Source organism: Artemia franciscana, chromosome 18 (genome assembly GCF_032884065.1).
Source record: "Artemia franciscana chromosome 18, ASM3288406v1, whole genome shotgun sequence".
Classification (NCBI taxonomy): Eukaryota; Metazoa; Arthropoda; class Branchiopoda; order Anostraca; family Artemiidae; genus Artemia; species Artemia franciscana.
In genome coordinates, this window is record NC_088880.1 from 15,899,199 (window position 1) to 15,920,119 (window position 20,921).

The window sequence follows — 20,921 nt, forward strand, 5'->3', positions numbered from 1 at the left end:
CTGGAATGCATTTTGTCTCTCCTTATCACTTAGTATTTAGATTCATTAAAAAACAATTCAAGTGTTTTCTCCCTGCGTAGCGGGCTGATGAAAGGCCAAACATTTCCGCTGTAAAGACATCAATTGCTTGAAAGTTTAGATGGCGTTCGCGGCATAAGCTTTTTATTTTTTTAAATAGAATAGAACGAAACTAAAAAGTACTAATACAAAAACTAAGGAAAATGGTGACGAAAGTTTCTAGTAGCTATTATCTATGGAAAGTATATCTCTATGATGTAAAGATTAGGAAAATAATATTGATTTTCCTTAGTTTTCCAAGGGATATTTTGAAAAAATATCTCTTAATTTTTCAAAGGGGTTTTTCTCTGAAATCTTGTGGGATTCCCTATCTTACCCTTTTCAACTATGTACTGGATATACATAACGTACATTTTTGTCCAATAAGTTGTGAAATAATTCTCTTTACCCGAAAAGAATGGGTGGAAGGTACTCTCTGTAGGTGACAGGGTATGACGTACGCTAAGAAGAGTCGCATCTTAATCCTAAACACAGGCACGGTTTTATTCAGTTAAAAATTGAATAACGTAAGTAATGTGTTTATCTACAACCAAATAGGTTGGGTAACTTATAAGAGTGGAATCCGGTGTAATTTTTGGCAAAAAAAAAATGTTTGTGAGAAAAACACGAATAAAAAAAAAAAGAATAATACCAAGAAATACCAGACTTTATATGATGTTGGTGATCTTTTTTTCGATTTTGGCGTCAATTTCCCCTCTTACTAGTTACCCGTACTCTTTGCATTAACAAAATAACAATATGCAAAAACGTATCAACTACTTTTTATATATTTTCTTTTTTATATATTTACTTTTTATATGTTTTTTATATATATTTCTTTTCTTTTAATTTTTTTTTTCTATATTGGTTTTTCGAGTAGCGTCAACTACTTTTTATATATCTCAGTTAAGATTAACAAAAGAAACATGCTAAATTTTTTAGATTGAAGGGAACAAACTTTGTCGCTTTTGGAGATTGTAGATCTCGACAGAAATGAAAAAGTATTGTGCTTACCTTGACAGTCAAAACTCACTACAGGTCAAGTTAAATTATATAATCACACTTTATATTAAATCAAACAAGCTCACTTAGGAGGCCTTAGTAATTGATGCCAGCCCCCCTCTTCCTTTTGATAACAAATTCTAAATCTTCTCTAAAATTTCAGAAGCACTACTGTACTGAATTTTTGAGATTTTCTACTAATTCTGTACTGAATTAGATTTTCTACTATTCATCTACTTAATTCTACTAATTCTTTTTCTTCTCATCTTTTAGATGAAGTATATGTTCCCAGAGACGGAAATAGTTGTCATACAAGGAGTATACGAAGCCTGTCGAGGAAATAAAGCGGCAATAGTCGAGAATCTACTACAGATGTCTGGCCTTAATCTTTTCAACAGCATATCAATTGACATGATTAATCACATATATTCCTTTCTTTTTCTTTTTTTTTGATTCTTGACTGGTGCCTTTTAAGACTTGTACTGTGTTAATTTGTCCTCTTTTACATGGTCGTTCTAGAATTGGTTAGATGGTGACATTCGTGCCTTGAGAGTTTATAAAGGATTATTTTTATACTTAAAATCGGAAAGGCTTTCACTTTTGAGGTTTGTACCTAATAAAATTTTAGTTTTAGGAAAGTGGGTTCGAGAGGATTTTTAAAAGATTCTACTTGGTAGCAAAGCTGATATTTTTATAGTTGTATTCGATTGTATAGAAGAGGTTATAAATTTTTTTTTTAATTAACTTTTTTGGTTTTTAAAAAATCAGGGTTTTGGGTAGGGAGGGCAAGAATTTCCTTGGACGTGCCAAGCATAAAGTAAAATTTCCACTGAGGCATGACAAATTTGGTTTCCTTTCTTCTTTTGTAAACACAGACTCGACTATTAATTACATTCGAAAAAGGGAAATCTGTGATAAATATCATTCTAGGGTAAGATGCCCCAACTAATTTCCCTTGTCTTCTCCTGTATGGCGTTGATTACTTTCCTATATTCAAAATCCGTTGATAGGATTAGAAAATAAGTCTAAGCATAAGGAAAGTAAATTGAATTATCGAAAATTAGTTAAATCAGTCAGTCATATTAGGAGAAACATAACCAATCACAAGGTGTAAGCTAATGTTCTAACAACTGCTCATTGCAGAAATTAGTACGATGTTCTTGTTCACTTCTGGCTTAACGAGTGAATAAAAGTATATAATAATAGTGAATATGGATCGTTTTAACATGTGGGGATTGATAGAGTGTCTTGATGAAGAAACTTTTCAGAAATGCTGATATAAGCATATAATTGCAATTAGGGGCTTAGGCATAAGTGTTACTTCGATGGGGGCAATACCCAATTGTGTGCACTGAAAATATTGGAGTTAACTATTGAAGAGCAAAAGTAAATTTAACACCCTAACCAATAATACAAATCGTTCCACATTTCCGATATTGCATTCTATCGTTTAAAAGCGTTTATGGGTTAAACGCTGTTGATATTCTTATATTATATCCGAAAGTGGGATCACTTTTAAATGGGAAACTTCGCCCTAAAGTTTTATGATTTCTTTTTTTTTAATTTGCCATAAGTTTTAGGGATGTTTACTATAAATGTTGGCTTAAAATGGTATCTTACAATAAGAAGACCCCAAATGTATTCAGTTAAGGTGTTAAGGAGAGTGTTGAGTATTAGAGAACGTATAGATTATAATATAACTTTCTAGACACGGGTTCCCAAAGCTAAATGATTCCCTTACTTTTGTTACAATTTAATTATCGCGGTTGATAGTTTGAAGACTGGTTTGCAATGACAAAAACTATAACCTCGTGGCTAAAACTGAGAACAATAATCTGAGAAGGTGAGTAGGACATGATTCGCTGTTGCTGTAAAAAAAATAATCGAAATCGATCAGTACACTGTAGTAATTGCAATAATAGCTTGCCTGAGTCGTGAATTCTAACTGCAACAATATGTGTCCATAAAAAACAGAGTTTCAGCTGTGTTTGGGCATTATTGCTTAGGAAATGTCAAACAATAAATGTCAAAAAATGTCAGACCATCAAACCAGAATTATGATATTGGTAAGACTTCGTTTTAGAGAATGATTTAAACTTGTCCAAAAATTAGAATTTCTTTTTTTGTCAATGATTTTCGTGATGTTTGATTCAAATTGTAAATTTCTTAGATAAAGGATAATCTGAGCTGTCGACATTGTCGTCTTATGTTTAAACTTTAAAACCACGGGACTGCCGAAGAATAACATACTAATAACTTAAACAGGGAACATAAACCTTAAATCTATTTTTGTGTGTTCCTTGTTTGATTGTGTAAACTGTTTGCTATCAATTACAGAGGTTATATAGTTTAGATGCCTTAGATTCGCATCTCTTCTAACATGGGTAACTCTTTCAATTGTTTGTTTGGTTCCAACTTTGCCGTCGGAAAATACTGTTATTGAATCCTTTGGAATCTATTAGACATAAAATATTTTCTTCACCTTCTTCTTTTCAATGTCTTTTAAGCTTTATATTTTATTTAAATATCTGGTATGTGCCACGCTTCTTTAGCCTCTAGCCTTAGTTTCACCTTGGAAGATATATTCCATCCATGTGCGTTAGCAGCAGGGCTTTTTCGGGACCGGCGAGTCCTCAAGGATTTCGGAACTGGTCATGTAACTTAATACATATATATATATATATATATATATATATATATATATATATATATATATATATATATATATATATATATATATATATATATATATATATATATATCTGTCCATCTTTCATTAGTAACTAATTGTAAGTTGATTGTTAATTTGCTTGTATTTTTGGGCTTTTATTATATTTGGATTTTAAAATTAAATTGCTGTTGCGTTGATTCTTTTTCTTTTTCAAAAGTTTGAATCGATTATAGTAAAATATAGGGTGTGTGAATCGCACTCTACCCAAAGTTTTACGTAGCATGGAGGATCATCGCAAATATGATGTGACCCATTAATGAAATTGGTTGTATAAATAAGAAAATCATCATCTGAAAACACAACAAAAACATTTTGCATTTCGATAGTTAAAAATTTTCTGTCTTAGAAGTCTTTTGCTGTTGGTTAACTTTGCAGGCTATCCTTGAGTAAGCGTTGTTTTTATTTATCTATGATTTTTTTGACAAATAGTTTGCTTCGGATCACCACTGCACATATAACAAAGGCTAAAGCAAAGTAAGGGCCGAAGCTCCGAGCCACCAATCGCAGTAACTGGAGGGTGGTCAAAAAAATTTTGGAGAGCCAAAGACCCCAGATCCAACAGAGCAAAGCGAGGGCCAAATATTCTGGTCTCGGCCAAGTAAACCGACGGCTAACGACTAAATCTTATTAACCAGAGGGGGATGACAACAATTCGACTCTAATTTCAGTCTGCTTTCTTCATTGTATTTAATTTTACTTCGAAGTATCTCTGTATCGTAGTGAGCAAAGCGATTGCAATGTGTTGAAAAGACTAGGTAATAGGCAAAAGCCTGAGCGAGGTGAAGTCTCATTTTTAGGGTCCGACGACACGGGCTTTTGGCCATACCGAGCAGGGAAAGTGACGAAAAGCCTAGGAAGCAGGCTTTTTTTTTTGAATGGTCCTTTTTGAATGTAACTATTTGCCACATATGAAATAATCAAGAATTTGAAACTGACAATAGCAAGTGATCATCCTGAATCGCAGTAGAACTTTTTGTCGGTAGCCAGAGAAGGAGCACTCTTGACCTTAGGGGGTTAGGGGAGGAGTGTACGCACTGCTACTTAAAAAGGGTTGAAGATAAATTTTATGCACTGCCGAACTAAAGAGGTCGGAGACAGAGTGTATAGACATGTGACTAAAGGTTTTGGCGATGAAATGTAGCACTCTTGAACAGAGAAGTTGGAGCGTACCTGTTGACCAAAGAACGTCGTAAAGGGAGCAGATGTACAATTGACCAAAGGCTCGCTGATGAACTATACGTGCTACTGAAGGAAGTGTTTGGAATTGAAGTGAGTAAAGTGTGTCCCAAGGGTCAGCGTAGACAGGCAGCAAGTACTTTTTGCGGAAGGGGGTTAGAATGGAACGTACTCAATGTTTACAACATGTGAGAAGAATTTCGGGCATCGTTGACTGTAAGAGTATTAACATAAAGGTTAATATCTTTCAATAGCGCTGGAAGAGAAAAAACTGAAATTTCACACGAATGGAACTTGGTCGATCTTAGCGTGGAAGTACCAAGGAAACCTTCTTTTTTAGTTAGATAAGCTCATTACACTTGGAGGGGGTAAAGTACTGTCCTTTACTGTTGCGCGATTATAATTCAGAAAGCTTATCAAAGAATTGTCTTAGCATTCTTAATGGTAAAGTATATTTTATGCGACGAATTGGAACAAAATCTAGTAAATTCTTGCAATAGCTTGTAGTGTAATGAAATTGACTACCAACCAATGTCCTCCAGGTACAAGCTTTAAACCTCAACTTGGACACAAGGCGTATTACCCCGAGTAGTACAAAGCTCACAATGTCGATTAAAAAAAAAAGGTAAAGGATACGGCATTAGACTCTACAGTCTGTACCGGTGGTGCTGATCTCCGTTTCTTGGCCCTTCAGCCAGGAATTGCAATGGGGGGTTGGGGGCCAGCCATTCTGTGCTTTCGCACACCCTTCCTGTTTACCTTCCCCAGATTTCTCCAGGTACCCATTTAGAGCTGGGTCGACTCTGGCTAAGTTTACAGAGTCACGCCACTGACCCCCGTCGCAAACTGATAAATTGGGTACACCGGGATTCGAACCCGTGTCCTCTCAGACAAGGGATCCCAAATCCAGCGCACCAACCCATTCGGCCAGGACAATGTCGATTGATCTACAAAGAACACACTGCAGGATATGTAGAGTAATAGTACCTTCAAAATATCATGAAGGCTCCAGTAGTAAGCTTAAAACTTCCAATTTGGAATCGACACAATAAAAAATTCTGAATTCAAGAATAAATGTCAGAATATTTTCATTAGAACATAGATTACGAAAACAGCTCTAGGTATCTAGTCACTGTTATCTACTTACAATTCCATAGTTTTCGGGCACGTAATTTGTAAGACTAGGGGACTATGGTATAGTTCGATCTTGTTTCCGTGAGATATTTCTATTTGCTACTAGAACAGCATTCATTAAGCATATGTTTTATAAATCCTGTCCCAGAATCGCAGTCAAAACTGTTCTCCTACCTATCTTCCTAAGTCTCCTACCTGTATCATTGTTTCTCAGTATTTTTTTTGTTAGATCTCAAAAACAGGTAAACATTAAAGGTAGTCTCTTGTAATAAATAACGGTTCGAGTTCTCTATTATCAGTATATCTAACTTTTGCAATAGCCTACACTTTTAGATTTGTAAGAACATTTTTATTTACATTTATACTTAATCCAACAGTTTCTAAGGCTCTTTTACATAAAGTGTTATGTTTTTTTTAAATTAACTTGTCTGTGTAACCTGGTGTGGGTTCGAAACCAAAAGGTCATAATCAATGCCCAATAGCAGACCTCTGCCATTAAATAATCTGTGTTTTGTCAATGGGCTAAAGACAAAGCGTATTATACCCAAGCAACGCTATAGTTTCAGTTGTCGTTGAAAGAGCCATTTATGAATAATCCGTGCTCTTTGATTTTAAAAGGGCCTTAGTGCTACTGAAATGAAAAGAGAGCTTGGTTTGAACGGCGCATAGCAACTCTGCATTGTCCCCGATTGTTTCCTACCGATTGGTACAATTTTGTATCTTTCATAAGATACAAGATTCACATCGGAATATGCTTTTCAAAACTTTCATCGTTTCTAAGTTTTGAAAACTGCCATAATACTCCTTTCTGATTGGTCAATCATAAAGGTTAGATTTAAAAAACGAACATGACTTGAATCACCAAAATGCACACAGGATCCATTGTTGGCACTTTAATCGTATGTATTGCAGTTTTTTCCTCAATTGTCTCTTTGATGCTCTATTCCTATATTCTCTATGACATATCTTATCTATGCTGAGCCTCCTACCCGTACTGAGATTGTTCTAGTAAGCAAGAGGCAAAAAAAGGGACGTTTCCTCGGGAATTTTGTATTTAAGCAAATATAGTTCAGGCGTCGGTGTTTTCCTGTTTTAATACTCCTACTGCTACTAACAACTCACCGCAGCACCAAGCCACATGAGGCCAACACAGCTAAGCACGCTGCTCCTCCATCCCAATCTGTTGAAAGCTTCCCTCTTTACACCCTCCCAGGAAGTTCTCATTTCCTTTGATCCCACCCCAGACGAAGACAACCTGCCTTCCGATTAGCCCTAGACGGTTGGCCGAAAAGGACAATCTTCGGCCAACTGTCATCCTTCATCCACAGAAAGTGTCCTAGCCACCTCAAGCTTTTTTTTCATTATAGCCCTAGAATGCGGGATCGAACCATATTTTTTGTACAGCCTACAGTTCTAAATTGAGGACTACCCTCTTCACAGTTATTTAGACAAATATCAAAAGCCCACTGACTGGAAATACAGCATCCTAGTAAGGATCTTTAAGTAAGGAGACACCAGAGTCCCAGGAATCAGCTTGGCATCTGCCTTCTCTCCATTCTAGGGGACCTGCTATCGTATAATATATTCCAAAGGATCACTTCGTAACTAGACAAGAATTCTCAGAACGAGTAATATGTCTTCCGACCAAATCACTCCTGCGCAACTCTGGTATTGACGCATCGCATCTTAACCGAAGACAGTCAAGAATGGCGGGCAAAGATTTATATGATCTTTGTCGATTTTGAAACGGCCTCGTATTCTATTGATCTTCAAAGTTTTTTGGAAGATCTTTCTACATAATGGTGTCGCAGAGATACTTGTGATCTCATAATTGCCATGCATGAAAACAGCGAATGATACACCAAGACCCGTGACGGCCAGGCTAGACTTTTCTGCATTCTATCAGGAGTAAAGTAAGACTGCGTTTTCTCATCGCTCTACTTTATTATACTGATTAACTATATTCTCAGACGCATCAAACCATGTAGTATTCAGCTAAAGCCAGCTATCCGTTCGAGTGATCTAGACTTAGCTAAGTGAAAGAGCTGGTCAAGTGAGTGTGAAGATAAACACAGAAATGAGTGCATGGTAAACACGGCCTCTCCCTCGGATATCAAGTGCAGGAACAAGGACATGGAATATGTAATTCAGTTCAAAGAGCTAGGGAAGCATAACTGAGAAAACTGGTTCAGCAAGACAAAAAGTGTTGAAAAAAAATAGGATAGGCAAACGGCTCCTCAGAGGCAAAATTTGGTGATCCCAGAAATACTCTCTTCGCTTGAAGCTCTGGCTTTTTAATAGTAATGTCTTGCCTGAAGTACTATACTCCTTAGAGACTTGACACTTGAACCAGTAGCGAGAAAAAGGGGCACAGGCGTGCGAAAACATCTGACTTAGGGGAATATTTAATGACTGACTTGACTCAAAAATTGAATAATCAATCAATATGAGATGCAATGATACAAGCACTTATGACTACTATCATCCGAGTGCAAAGATGGAGGTATATAAGAAGAGTGCTACGAGTGAGTGACCAAAGGGGATGTTCTACTGACATCTGCCGGGCACCCGCCAAAGAAAAATTCTCCGGAACATAAAACAGTGTAACTATCAGCTAGGCCAGAGTGGCTTTAATACCAACATGCAACGAGAGCGGAACGACGTCGTAGCTCCAGTAAAATCCAGAATTGATTAGAAGGTCTCCCTTGATACCCTAGATGACTGTGGTGGCATAGGCGGAACTAAGGTCTGTTATCAAAAAGGCCAAAATAAAACTTAAATTTTGAATTTAGTTTTATTCAGAACACGACGCTCTCCATTTGTGATGCCTAGATGATAATTTATTTAGTTTTACTTTCTGTTATAAAGCAATGACGCTGCACCACTGAGTCAATGGCAAAGGAGGAGAAATCATCTGTGAACGAATTTATTCTACTATTCCGTGCAGAGGCTACAAATAGTAGTAGTAATAGTAGAACAAATTTTATTATCAAAATAATGATATATCATGTTAATAGCACAGCAAAAGCTTAGCTTGTGAGGCTGTGCTATGAGAACAAAAAATCACGAGAAAAAAACCGAAAAAAAATGAAAAAAGAGAATAAAAAAAGAATAAGGGGATGAAACCATGTACCAAAACAAACCACATAATCAATTATTCTACAAAAAACATAATATATTGAAATCTCGAAGCAACAAAATAAATAAATAATAAAATATGAATAAATTCTTTTATAGTGTTTCAAAAGTATATCTACCAAGCAACTTTAATCGCAGGTCATATTTAAATTGATTAAAACAATCAAATTCCTTTGCACCTGTACTAAGCTTATTCCAAAGCTTAGACGCTTTATTAAATGATAGAAAATGAAGACCTATTAGAAACTGAACAAGGAATGTCAGTATCACTTCTTGCTCGTGAATCGTGCTGGTGAAAAATCTGACCTCTCACAGAGTGTTCCTATAAAAAACAATCAGGATGATATCAATTATAATACTAATAAATAAAAATCACGCAGTCCAGCTGCAGGGATTATATTTATATCCCTGTATACTGGCCTCATAGAATCTTGGTTTGAAACTCCACAAAAAAGACTAACAGCATTGTTTTATATCACATGAAAATTGAAGAACAATATAATATATACGGATGTATTGATGAAAAATAAAGTAATCGTAAAATATGGGAATATATTTATATATGGGGATATATTTTAATGTACATCTATTCTAGAAAATAATAAAACTTACAACTTACCTAGTTATGTTGAAAGTTGAGGGTTTAATAGTGTTTGATGCGTTTCAGAGACCAACAGGGCCGCGGGTGTGCCAATAATAAGACAATGACGTGTTCTGCCCATTAAAGCGAATGTAAAAAGCGTTTCATTTTGTTTTCACGTAAGGTCTTCGATGCCACATGTAAAAAAAAATCTCCATTTTTAGACCTAGCTATCAGCGTTTAGTTGAGGTAGGTCAAGGAACTAATTTCAGTGGTAGCTTTGGTTTGAACCATATAAATCCCTATAAAATCTCAATTATTTTTTAAAGTACGAAATGTTAAACGAAATTAATGCGAATCATATCATTACAGATTAGCCAATATTCTCTGGTGTATTAATTGAAATATTCTATACACATAATTTTATCAGCTTTCTATTTGGCTAGAGTAATTATGCCCCTCCCATTTTTAATTTACCCCCCGAGTAGAATTAAAAATAACTAATTATTTTGCGACAGATTTCAGTCGAAAAAATTAACCATAATTGATCATGATCACGACGACGAATGTACCCTAAGACAAAACAGCAAAGTATTTTGAACTTCGGAAATGCTAGCCTAGGAAAACATTTGACTTTACCTTAGGTTGGTGAGACCTGTCGCCCTTGTGCTAACGGTACGCAATAAACTAGTAAAAAGTTATTTGGTTTATTGTTAGTATTTTGATCTAGAAGTTGCTCTATGTAAACTGTGTGTTAGGCTAGGCTTAGCTTACATTTAGGATATCCAATTTCTTCAAGGAATAGGATAGGCTATTTTCGGAAAAGCAGATATGCACAAGATTCCAAGACTCATATCAGCTTTAAAAATAAAAGTTATATTAAAATTGAGGGACTTTACTATCTCAGATTGTAGGCTAGGCTAGTTCAGATAAATAAATGAAACACTTTGGGATGGATCTGGGCTTTTAAACAAAATTATAGCCTATCCCAAGAATGTGTCTTTAAACTAATTGCAATAATCTTGGTGGAAGATGTGTTCACTGAACTAATCATTGTAAAACTAAAGATGCAAAGCTTTCTGGTAGCACTAGAATTTAGCAGCTCTTCTGGAGATAGGCTACTTAATATTTACAAATAAGTTGCCATTCAAGGAGTAAATATACATTTAAGATTCCATACCTGACATGGGGATAAGGTGAAAATAGGTTACTACCCTAATTGACCTCTTTGATTATGCTTCTCCCTTATGCAGGATACTAGCCTAATAGATTCACTCATAAATAGAGCCATTTTGGTAAATATTTGCAGTTCATATAATTGACTTACCAATAAAGTAAACATACCACTTGTTGCCTTTTTTTAATGTATTTTATAAATATGAAAATCACTTCTATTGCAAATTCAAATTTAAGCAGTTTTGAGCTCTTGAAAATGACCAAAATATTGGTTATAAAAAAGGCTTAGGTAAAATCCTAGTTAATTGACTTCTTGCTATATCAAAAAGGGTTTAGGTTAGGAAAATGAAACTTTCAGGGATGAATCTACAAATTAAAGCATGTTGCAGGAAGGTATTTTGAAGCATTTACCTCTGCTCCTTCTCCCTCTAGAGGGTCCTGACCTTTGATAAGCTTTAAAAATACATGTGCTATTAAAGTGAAACCTTGCAAATAGATCTTCTGCTTAATTGAAGTACATCAAAATTGTTTTCACTTTCATAACTTTGCTCAATTCCATTTTATAAGGTTTAAAAGATATGCAAATACATTTCCTAAATTTTGAAAAAAACCACTATAATATGGCTCAAAATTCTACTCAAATAACTGGAATTGCATTTTCAGAACTAAAGGGAGAAAAAAGCAACTAGTAACTGAAAATTTAGGTAAATGTTGTCTTGTCAAAATTTCAATAGGTATAGACCTGTCATGTAGGCAAATTTCAGGGCCTCCTAGAGGGAGAAGGGGTGGAGGTGGGTACTTTAAAATACCTTCCTGGGACATACTTTAGCCTGTAGACCCATCACTAAAAGTTTCATTTTCCTAACCTAAACCCTTTCCAAGATAGGAAGAAGTCAATTAACTAGAATTTCACCCCGGCTTAAAACATTGGTTCAAACTTTAAAACATTGGTCTCAAACTTACTGTTTCATTATAAATCCATTTTTTTAATATTAATTAATCCAAAAGCGCTGATTTTCCATAAAGTTCAATAAATAAATTTTATTTTGCAGTTTGTGTTGTTTTCTTCTTCCTTGATGCTAAATTTTTGTAAAATATGACAGTTCATATAACTGACTTACCAGTAAAGTGAATATATCAATTAATGCCTTTTTTTAATGTTCTTTACAAATATAATAATTGCCTCTACTGCAAATTTAAATTTAAGCACTTTTTGATCTCTTAAAAATGATGAATTTAAAAAAATTATGAAAGTTCATATAACTGACTTACCAATAAAGTGAAAATACCACTTGATGCCTTTTTATGTTCTTTACAAATATAATAATCACTTTTATTGAAAATTCAAATTTAAGCACTTTTTGAGCTTTTAAAAATTGAAAATTCTCAATTGAAGTATGAGTTATCACTCATTTTCCACAAAATAATACTACATTTTCTCAGTGCCATCTTTTCTCAGTCTTTTTGAAAAAAAAAACATTTTCTCAGTGCTAAAATTATTTATAATAAGGTTAATTTAGGTTAGGTTAGAAAGTGCTTAAATTTGAATTTGCAGTTAGAGCAATTGTTATACTCATAAAGAACATAAAAAAAAGGTATCAAGTGGTATGTTCACTTTATTGGTAAGTCAGTTATTTGAACTGCCATAAATTTACTGAATTTTCAATTAAAGTATGCTTTTTTGGTTGTTTTCAAAAAAATAATACTACCTTTTCTCAGTGCCAAAATTATTTATGGTTAGGTTAGGTCAAAAAGTGCTTAGATTTGAATTTGCAATAGAAACAATTATTCTGTTCATAAAGAACATAAAAAAGGCATCAAGTGGTATGTTAATTTTATTGGTAGGTCAATTATATGAACTGCAAAATATTTACTTCCATTTCTAGGTTTGGTGGTGTCTAGGACAAATTCAATGCATTACCCCTGTTCCAACTCATTTATAAGAGAAAATTGCCAAATCAAAGTGAAAAATTTGATCAAATTCAGCAACTCCCTAGCCACAGTCTCCTACCCTCATGGCACTTTGGCTAACTATCCTTGTTGCCCCTCCCCCATTAAACTGCTCTGATCACTAATGCACCCCTCTCTTGATGGTCCCATATATAGACCTAGCAATGTGTTTCTGTGTTACATCAGTGTAGTTTGTGGTTTTAGCTCCTAGGCTTATATATAAAATGATTTCTAAGTGTTGATAAAATTCTAGACAAACTCCTTATTGCTATTTTGGAAAGTGGTTATGTTAGGAAAATAAAACTTTCAGTAATGAATCCAGGGCCAAAAACATACTGTGGGAAGGTATTGCCAAGCTGCCATGTTAACCCTGTTCAGATTTCCAAGTCTTAGAAATTTGCCTAGGCTGCTTGACAGGTCAATAAAACCTATCAGAATTTTGACAAAGTGACATTAGCTCTTAATTTTCAGTTTCTTTTTCTTTGGTCTTAGTTCTGAAAATGCAATTCTTGTTATTTGAGTAAATCAATGGTTTTTCCCCTTAAATTTAGAAAATGTATTTGTAGATCTTTTAAACCTCTTAAAGTAAAATTGTGAAGCTGAAAATACTTTTCTTGTACTTTATTTAAGCAGAAGATCTATTTTGCGAGATTTCACTTTTATAAAATAAAGAATTTAAAGGTCAGCAGGGCTTCCACTGTCAAATTCCAAAATTTGGAGACAAGTCTTAAACATTTGGGGGCACAAGTCTTCAAGATTCAGGGAAAAACAAATGGAATCTTGTTGTAAAAATTTTGGAGCCAAATTTGGTTTTAGGTTTGTTTTCAGGCTCAAGTAGAGCTTGAATTCACATATTAAATCAAGCCTTTTACAAAATAGGTTTAAAGCCAAAGCATGGGAATGAAACCCATACTTGAAAATGCTTCTTGCTAATATTACAGCAAAAGCTTCAAAATGTTTTTCAAATAAAAAAAAATCAATAGATAAATTCAATAGGCTAGGTAAACTCAATAAAAAAAAGTTTAATATATAAGTAAGTGGCAACATTAGAATTTAAAGCAAACAGGAAGTAAATTTAAACTTAAGTTAAAAAGGGAATTTTGCTGGACAGTTGATATGTTATAAGTTTTTCATGCTAATTCTAAGGTTCTAGGTGTTCACCCCCCATCAGAAAATCCCCCCTCAGAAAAAAACGAAAATAACCTGCCTCCCCACAAAAAAAAACAACAAAAAACAGAGAAAATACCCCCTCATAACATAGATTTTTTTATTGTTAGTTTGTACTGTGCATTTCCTTCTTTTGGTTACCTCATAATTTCTATATAATCACCAACTAAGCTTCACCAACCCTGCAGCCATTTATGTTCCAAATATAGTACTTATTGTAGTCTCATTTTTATAACAACCCATCTATTGCCTGGACATGATAGTTATAGGCTACAAAAGCTATTTATTCTTTTTCTTCTCGCTAACATTATTTAGTGTTATTAACCAATAGTTTGTGATAAATAAGTCTAAAAATAACATAAACTTCACAAGAGAACAATATGAGCCTAGTAACTAAATTTTTACTTTAAGCTGCAATGTAAATTTTTTTATGAATAATATTTTTGGGGACACTTCTGTTTCAATCTGCTTTTCCCCAACTTTGTACATAGTCTAGAGCTAAATTTGGTCTCATTAGGAGGGGCCAGGGGAGGGGGCTTTGTGCAATTTTTATAGTAAGAAGATTGTATTTATGGATAGTTCTTATGAAAAAATACAATTATAGCACATTTTCCTTAAATTCTTTTGTTTTTATCTCAGGATTAGCCTCCATACAGGGTTACTAATTGTTTAAGCATTAGAAGTTGTAATGGTAGGCCTAAACAAATTTACTAGGCTATCCCTAATTTGGCTGTCTCTGCATAGTAGCATAATATTTGTAGGCAAAAATATATATTGATTTGGAGGTAATAGGCTTGAGACTGTCTGTGCAGGATTTTGACTCTTGTTCATACAAGAGCATCACTAAGTGCTAAAAACCTCCATCAATGCTGGAAGTCCCAGGGACTTCTTGCTGTCCAGTTATAAGCCAGCTTAAGTGATTCAGTGTAGACTTGAGAAGATATGTGATCCTTGTCCTACACTGGTGTCTGGGATCATTGTACTGGCATGTTAATAAATTGAGAGGGAGTGGTCAATCTGGACTTGTCCCAGTTAAAGATAGGAATGTGGCCACAATTTGTGATAAAGAAAGAGTTTAAGAGAGATGGGTGGAACATTTTGAGAATGTGCTAAACCAAGATACAGTTGCAGGAAAAGATATTGATGAAATTGAAAAAAATTGTGATACCTTGGATGTGAAGCAAGATTTGTTTTGTGAGGAAGAATTAGTGAAAGTGTTGAAAGGATTAAAAAATAATAAGGTTCCAGGTGCTGATAGTGTGGTGAATGAGTTTCTTAAATATGGTGGCTCCAAGGTTAGAAATAAGTTAAGATTACGAATATGATTTTTGAAAAAGGGGAAGTAGCTAACAATTTTAGGAAAACTTGAATTAAACCATTGTATAAAAAAGGTGATGAGAGTGAATGTCGTAATTATTGAGTCATTAGCCTGGTCTCTGTAGGTAGCAAATTACTTAGTAATATGATACTTTTTAGACTGAGAGATGGTATAGATAAAGTTTTAAGAGAAGAACAGTGCGGTTTTAGAAACGGTAGTAGATGTGTTGACCAAATTTTCACTCTTTGGTTAATAATTGAGAAGTGCCTTAGTTGTCAAACACCTTTGGTCCTCAGTCTTATAGATTATGAGCAAGCGTTTGATTTTGTTGATAGAAGAGCTTTAGCAAAGGTCTTATCCTTATATGGTATACCAGACAATCACTTTATTGCTATGTACAAGAATAATACTGCTGTGGTTAAGGTAGGAAATAAGGTTAGCAGCTGGTTTTGTATTAAATCCAGAGTTAAGCTTGGTTGTGTTCTATCCCTCTTTATATGGATCATTTTGACGGACTTTGTCTTAAAGAGCACAGGAAAGGCAATACAAGACCACAGAATCAAATGGGGAAGAAAAACTCTCCTGGACTTGAATTATGCTGATGATTTTAGCATCCTTGATGAAAGTGTGAGCAAAATGAATGAACTTTTAGAGGTTTTGCAAGTTCAAGGTGCTAGAATAGGGTTGAAAATTAATGTTAAGTAGACTAAGTCACTAAGGCTAGGAACAAGTGAAGATGAAAAGGTGACATTGGTTAACGAATAGATTGATCAGGTGGGCAGCTTCACTTACTTTGGTAGTATTATTAGTAAACGCAGTGGGAGCAGTGAAGATGTTAGATGTGGAATAGCCAAGGCTCAGGGTGTTTTTTCACAACTAAAAGAAAGTTTGGAAGAATAGGAAGATAAGTCTGCAAACCAAGATTAGAATATTTGAAGGTACAGTGATGACAGTGGTCGAATCTGGCTCTGAAGCATGGGCGCTCAAAAAAGCGGATGAAGATTTACTAGATGTTTTCCACAGAAATTGCCTACGGATTGTTCTGGGTACTCGGCTGACTGAATGTATTTCAAACTGTAGGCTGTACTAAAAATGTGGCTCAATCCAGCTCTCTAGGGCTATAATGTGAGAAAGGTTGAGATAATTAGGGCATGTTCTGCGGATTAGGGATGACAGATTGTTGAAGATTGTCCTTTTTGGCCAACCGTGTAGGGCTAAACAAAAAGCAGGTTGTCCTCGTCTGGGGTGGGAGGATGTCATAAAGAAAGATTTAAATGAAATGGGAACTTTTTGGCAGGGTGTAAAGAAAGAGGCTTAGAATAGATTGTGATGGAGGAGGAGTGTGCGTAGCTGTTTTGGCATCAAGTGGCTTGGTGCTGCAATGAGTTGTTAATAGTTGTAGTTAGTAAGTCCCTCGGGGCAAGGGCTGCAAATTATGCAACTCGTTCATAGCTTACATATAGTATCTATTATTCGAAGAGGATGGGATGTTTCACCTTTGGTGTTCAAAAAGACCAAGAGCATTCAGGTGAAGCTTTCAGAGAATGTAGAGGGGAATGTTCAACTAATTTAAAACACATTATGTACATACAAGTTGTCAAAAGAGCATAACTCAGGATGACTGAGGGTATTAGCTTGAAACTTTCAAGGAATGATAAAGGGGATGACCAATTGGCCAAAATGCAATATTTGCATGCTACTACTACTTCTACCACTACTACTATTGCTACTACCACTACTACTGTTGCTACTACACCTACTGCTTCTGTAATGACTACTACTAAGCTGAGGATACTGAGGTGAAAAATTGAGGAAACATTGAAGGGAAAGCTGAACTCAATAAAAACATACCATGTGCCTACAGATTGTCAAAAGGGTTTATCAGCAATATCTTAGGAAGGGCTTAGCGTTTCATTCTGGAACTTTCCGTGTATAATGAAGAGCAAGATTTGCATATAAGTAGTGCTACTACTGTTAAAACTACTACTAATACAACACTTCTACGACTACGACTGCTGCTATTCAATGAAAACACACTGTGGGCATACAGGCTATCAAAAAGGCATATCAGGAATATCATAGCAACAGCTTATAGTATAAGGTGAAACTTTTGGGTTTTAATGAGAGGGATATTTGAATGACCAAGAGGCAATATGTATGTTCTTTTTCTGATACTAGTACTACTGGTGCTTCTTTTAGTTCTACTACTAATCCTACTACTACTAGTACTCCTACTACTGCGACTGCGACCACTACAACAACTAAGTCTTAGGGTACGAAGATGAAAATTTCAGGGAATAATGAGAGGGGAGTAGAACTGAGTCAAAACAGAGTGCGTGCATGCAGGTTTTCCAAAGGACGTATCAGAAATATCTTGCTGATACGTAGTGATATAGAAAAGTCTCTGAGTATGAAGTTGAAACTTACAGTGCTCCTTGTGGGGGATGTTGAATTAGCTAAAAGGGAATATTCGAATGCTACTACTTCTACTGGTACTACTATAGCTACTGCTATTACTACTACTATTAGTACTACTGCTACTAAAGCTAAGGGGATCAAGGTGAACATTTCACGGAATGTTGGGACAGTGTCTAACTGAATCAAAAACATAGGTTGTCAAAAGGATGTATCAGTAATTCCCCAGGAACTGCTTATGGTGTTAAGTCGAAACTTGCGGCTTGACTTGAGGGGATTTTGAAAAAAAGTACTATGCGCACACATTACTAATGCTGCTACTACAGTTATTGTTACTACTGAAGGTAAGGGTGTTCAGGTGAAGCAAGGAGCATGTCAGAAGGATGTGCCAGCAGTATCTCAGGAACGACTTATATTATTGCGTTAAAATTTTCTGGGTATGTTGAGACAGATTTTGAACTAAATAGAAGGCGCAATGCGTGTACTAATACTACTGTTGCTACAATTACTGTAATTAGTGAGGCTAATTGTATTAAGGTGTAACTCTCAGGGAAAGTTTAGACTAAATCAAAACAAATTATGTGGCTGCAGGTTTTGAGAAGGGCATATAAGCAATATCTTAGGAGAGGATTGGAATATTAAGTTGAAACTTCAGGGCATGTTGAACTGATCAAAAGATACTTTATGCATGTTACCACTATTGATACTATTACTGCCGTTACAATTACTACTTCTTTTGAGGCTATGGGTATTAAGGTCAAACTTTCAGGGGACGTTATAGCTAAATCAAAACACACTGTGTGCATTCAGGCAGCCAAAAGGATGTATGAGCAATTTCTCAGGAACAGCTTAGAGGATTAAGTTGAAACTATCAGGCCATATTGAGAGGGATGTTGAACTAACCAAAAGGCACTCTGTGCATACTGATACTGTTACTGCTGCTGGTACTTCTGCTACTATTACTACTGTTACTACGAATCCTGCTACTAAGGCTAGGAAGGGGAAGCTTTCGGGAAATGTTTGGGGGAATGTTGAACTGTATCAGAACACATTCTGTGCATGCAGTTTGTCAAAAGGGTACATCAGCAATCACTCAGGAAGGGGCAAGGATATTAAGTTGAAACTTTCGGGGCATATTAATGGAGATGTTGAATTATCTAAAAGGCACTTAAGTTCATACTAATACTATTATTACTGCTACGACTGGTACTGCTACTACTACTTCTGCAACTATTGCTACAAGTTTATTTTTCAGGAAAGTTGAGGGGGTGTAAAACTAAATCAAAGATACTATGTGCGTCCAGATTTTCAAAAGGGCGCATACTGTTGAGAATTATTGAAGTATTCTGTCGAACATACAAATAGTAAGCCAAAATCTAGATTCCTAATGAGATTATGTCAATAAAAAACAAACAGAAATAAATAAAAAAACTTTTTCCATGACAGAAGTTTTTCAAAGGAAAGTAAAGAGCTAGATTAAACCAGAGATGAACAGAAATAAAGTCAAATAATTTTTCCAAGCATAAAACTACCATTACCATTAATCACCATGAATAAATAAAAGAAACCCAAAACGAACAGAAATTGTTGTAAATAACCGAGTGAAACCCGAAACGAGCAGAAACTAAGAGGAGTAAGGTTGGCACCCCCTACGTGCTCTGAAGATAAGAACATAATTTATACTTTACTAAAAACAAATACATTTTAAATATTTTCTTAGTACTTGTTAATAATGTGAAACACACCCAAAAACTAGACCTACGTTGCCTGAGCAACGTGAAGTTTTGCGGCAACCTTTGTTCGGCTTCGCCGAATAAAGTGTTGCGAGTGCAACACATTTGGTTTTGTTTCTTTGCTATCGGTTAAACGCTGAAGTTGTCAGCCTATCGAAGCTTTTAAAACGTTATGTTCAAAGAAGAACGCGATCAGTAATCACATGGTCAAAGGCTATTCCTCAGCGTTGAAAAAACAACAATAACATAAGAATATCGAAAGAAGGGACTAAATTGACTTTGCAGCCAGTTGAACTTTATCTTTTTCAATCGTAGACATCGTGACAGATCAAGACTTGGAACAATATCTTATATAATCTAGTTGGTATTATAAAGCTATCCGTAACTTTTCAGGATCAAAATACCATAGATGACACTTTATTAATTATTACGAAACTGCCTCGTTGTTTTACGTTATCGTTTGTACCCGTTGCGTAAACCCTTAATTCTAGGTTACAGTTAGTATGGGTAGGCTACACCAACTAGCAAAAGTTACAAACCCCTCTTCACTAAAGATGATTGTAGCCTAACAGACGATTATTACTTACAAGTCCCCTACATTTCTTACCAGTGGAAACAACTCGGTCTTATCATCAAATACACTGGAAACAAATAGCTGACCTTTTATTAGCTAGATTATGAGCTAACAGCTGACCTTTCCTTACAAGTCCCCTACATGTCTCACAATTGGTATCGGCTTATTTTTGGTTTCCGTGTATACCCTACTACTGAAGTTGTCAACTCCTTGAAACTTTCAAACTAGTATATCTCATGAAGGAATTTTTGTGTCAAAAAATTGATGACATATACTTTGATCAGCTCATCAAGAGCTATCGATTGCCGTCGAAATAAAAAATTATATCTGTCTTAGTTCAAAAGTTGATTTTTTTGCCGTAGGTCAACTTTCTAACGTCACCACTTAGAAAAGAGCTAAGGATAAGCTCCATTTTTTTTTTAGCAATGACAAAAATTTTAAAGTCGAAGAGGTACATCTGATAACATTTCTCTACCTCAATCCCAAGTCCGTAAAAACAAATGATAAACCCAGCGAAAATCACGGCAGCACTTTCGGACCCGTGGGAAAATGCCGCTTTTTTGCTTCTGTAAATTTTTCTATTTATCACTCAAAGAAGATATATTGGCTGTGGGGCTGGGTAACTGCCGCATATATTTAACACTTGTCGATTTTAGTCCATCTTCAATTTGAAAGTGGTGCCTGCTTGCTTGCCTGCTAGAACGGAGCTTTCCACTCCAAAGCAGAAACATGGTTTGATGAAACGAAAGCTTGGCTGCACAACTTCAGAT

General features: G+C 35.3%; 1 protein-coding gene and 1 long non-coding RNA gene across 3 annotated transcripts in view; both read left to right on the forward strand.

The window, feature by feature from the left end:
- Positions 1-3,801, forward strand: part of LOC136038676 (uncharacterized) — a 55,239-nt gene extending 51,438 nt beyond the window's left edge. Inside the window, exon 4 of the long non-coding RNA XR_010620267.1 lies at positions 1,333-3,801. This is a non-coding gene — a long non-coding RNA (uncharacterized LOC136038676). The remainder of the gene's footprint in view (positions 1-1,332) is intronic.
- Positions 3,802-10,378: 6,577 nt separating this feature from the next.
- Positions 10,379-20,921, forward strand: part of LOC136038677 (copper-transporting ATPase 1-like) — a 268,609-nt gene continuing 258,066 nt past the window's right edge. Inside the window, exon 1 of one of the 2 annotated variants that reach the window (XM_065721953.1) lies at positions 10,379-10,493. The gene's annotated coding sequence lies outside the window, so the exon portion shown is untranslated. The remainder of the gene's footprint in view (positions 10,494-20,921) is intronic. The other variant, XM_065721956.1, reaches the window with a different exon arrangement.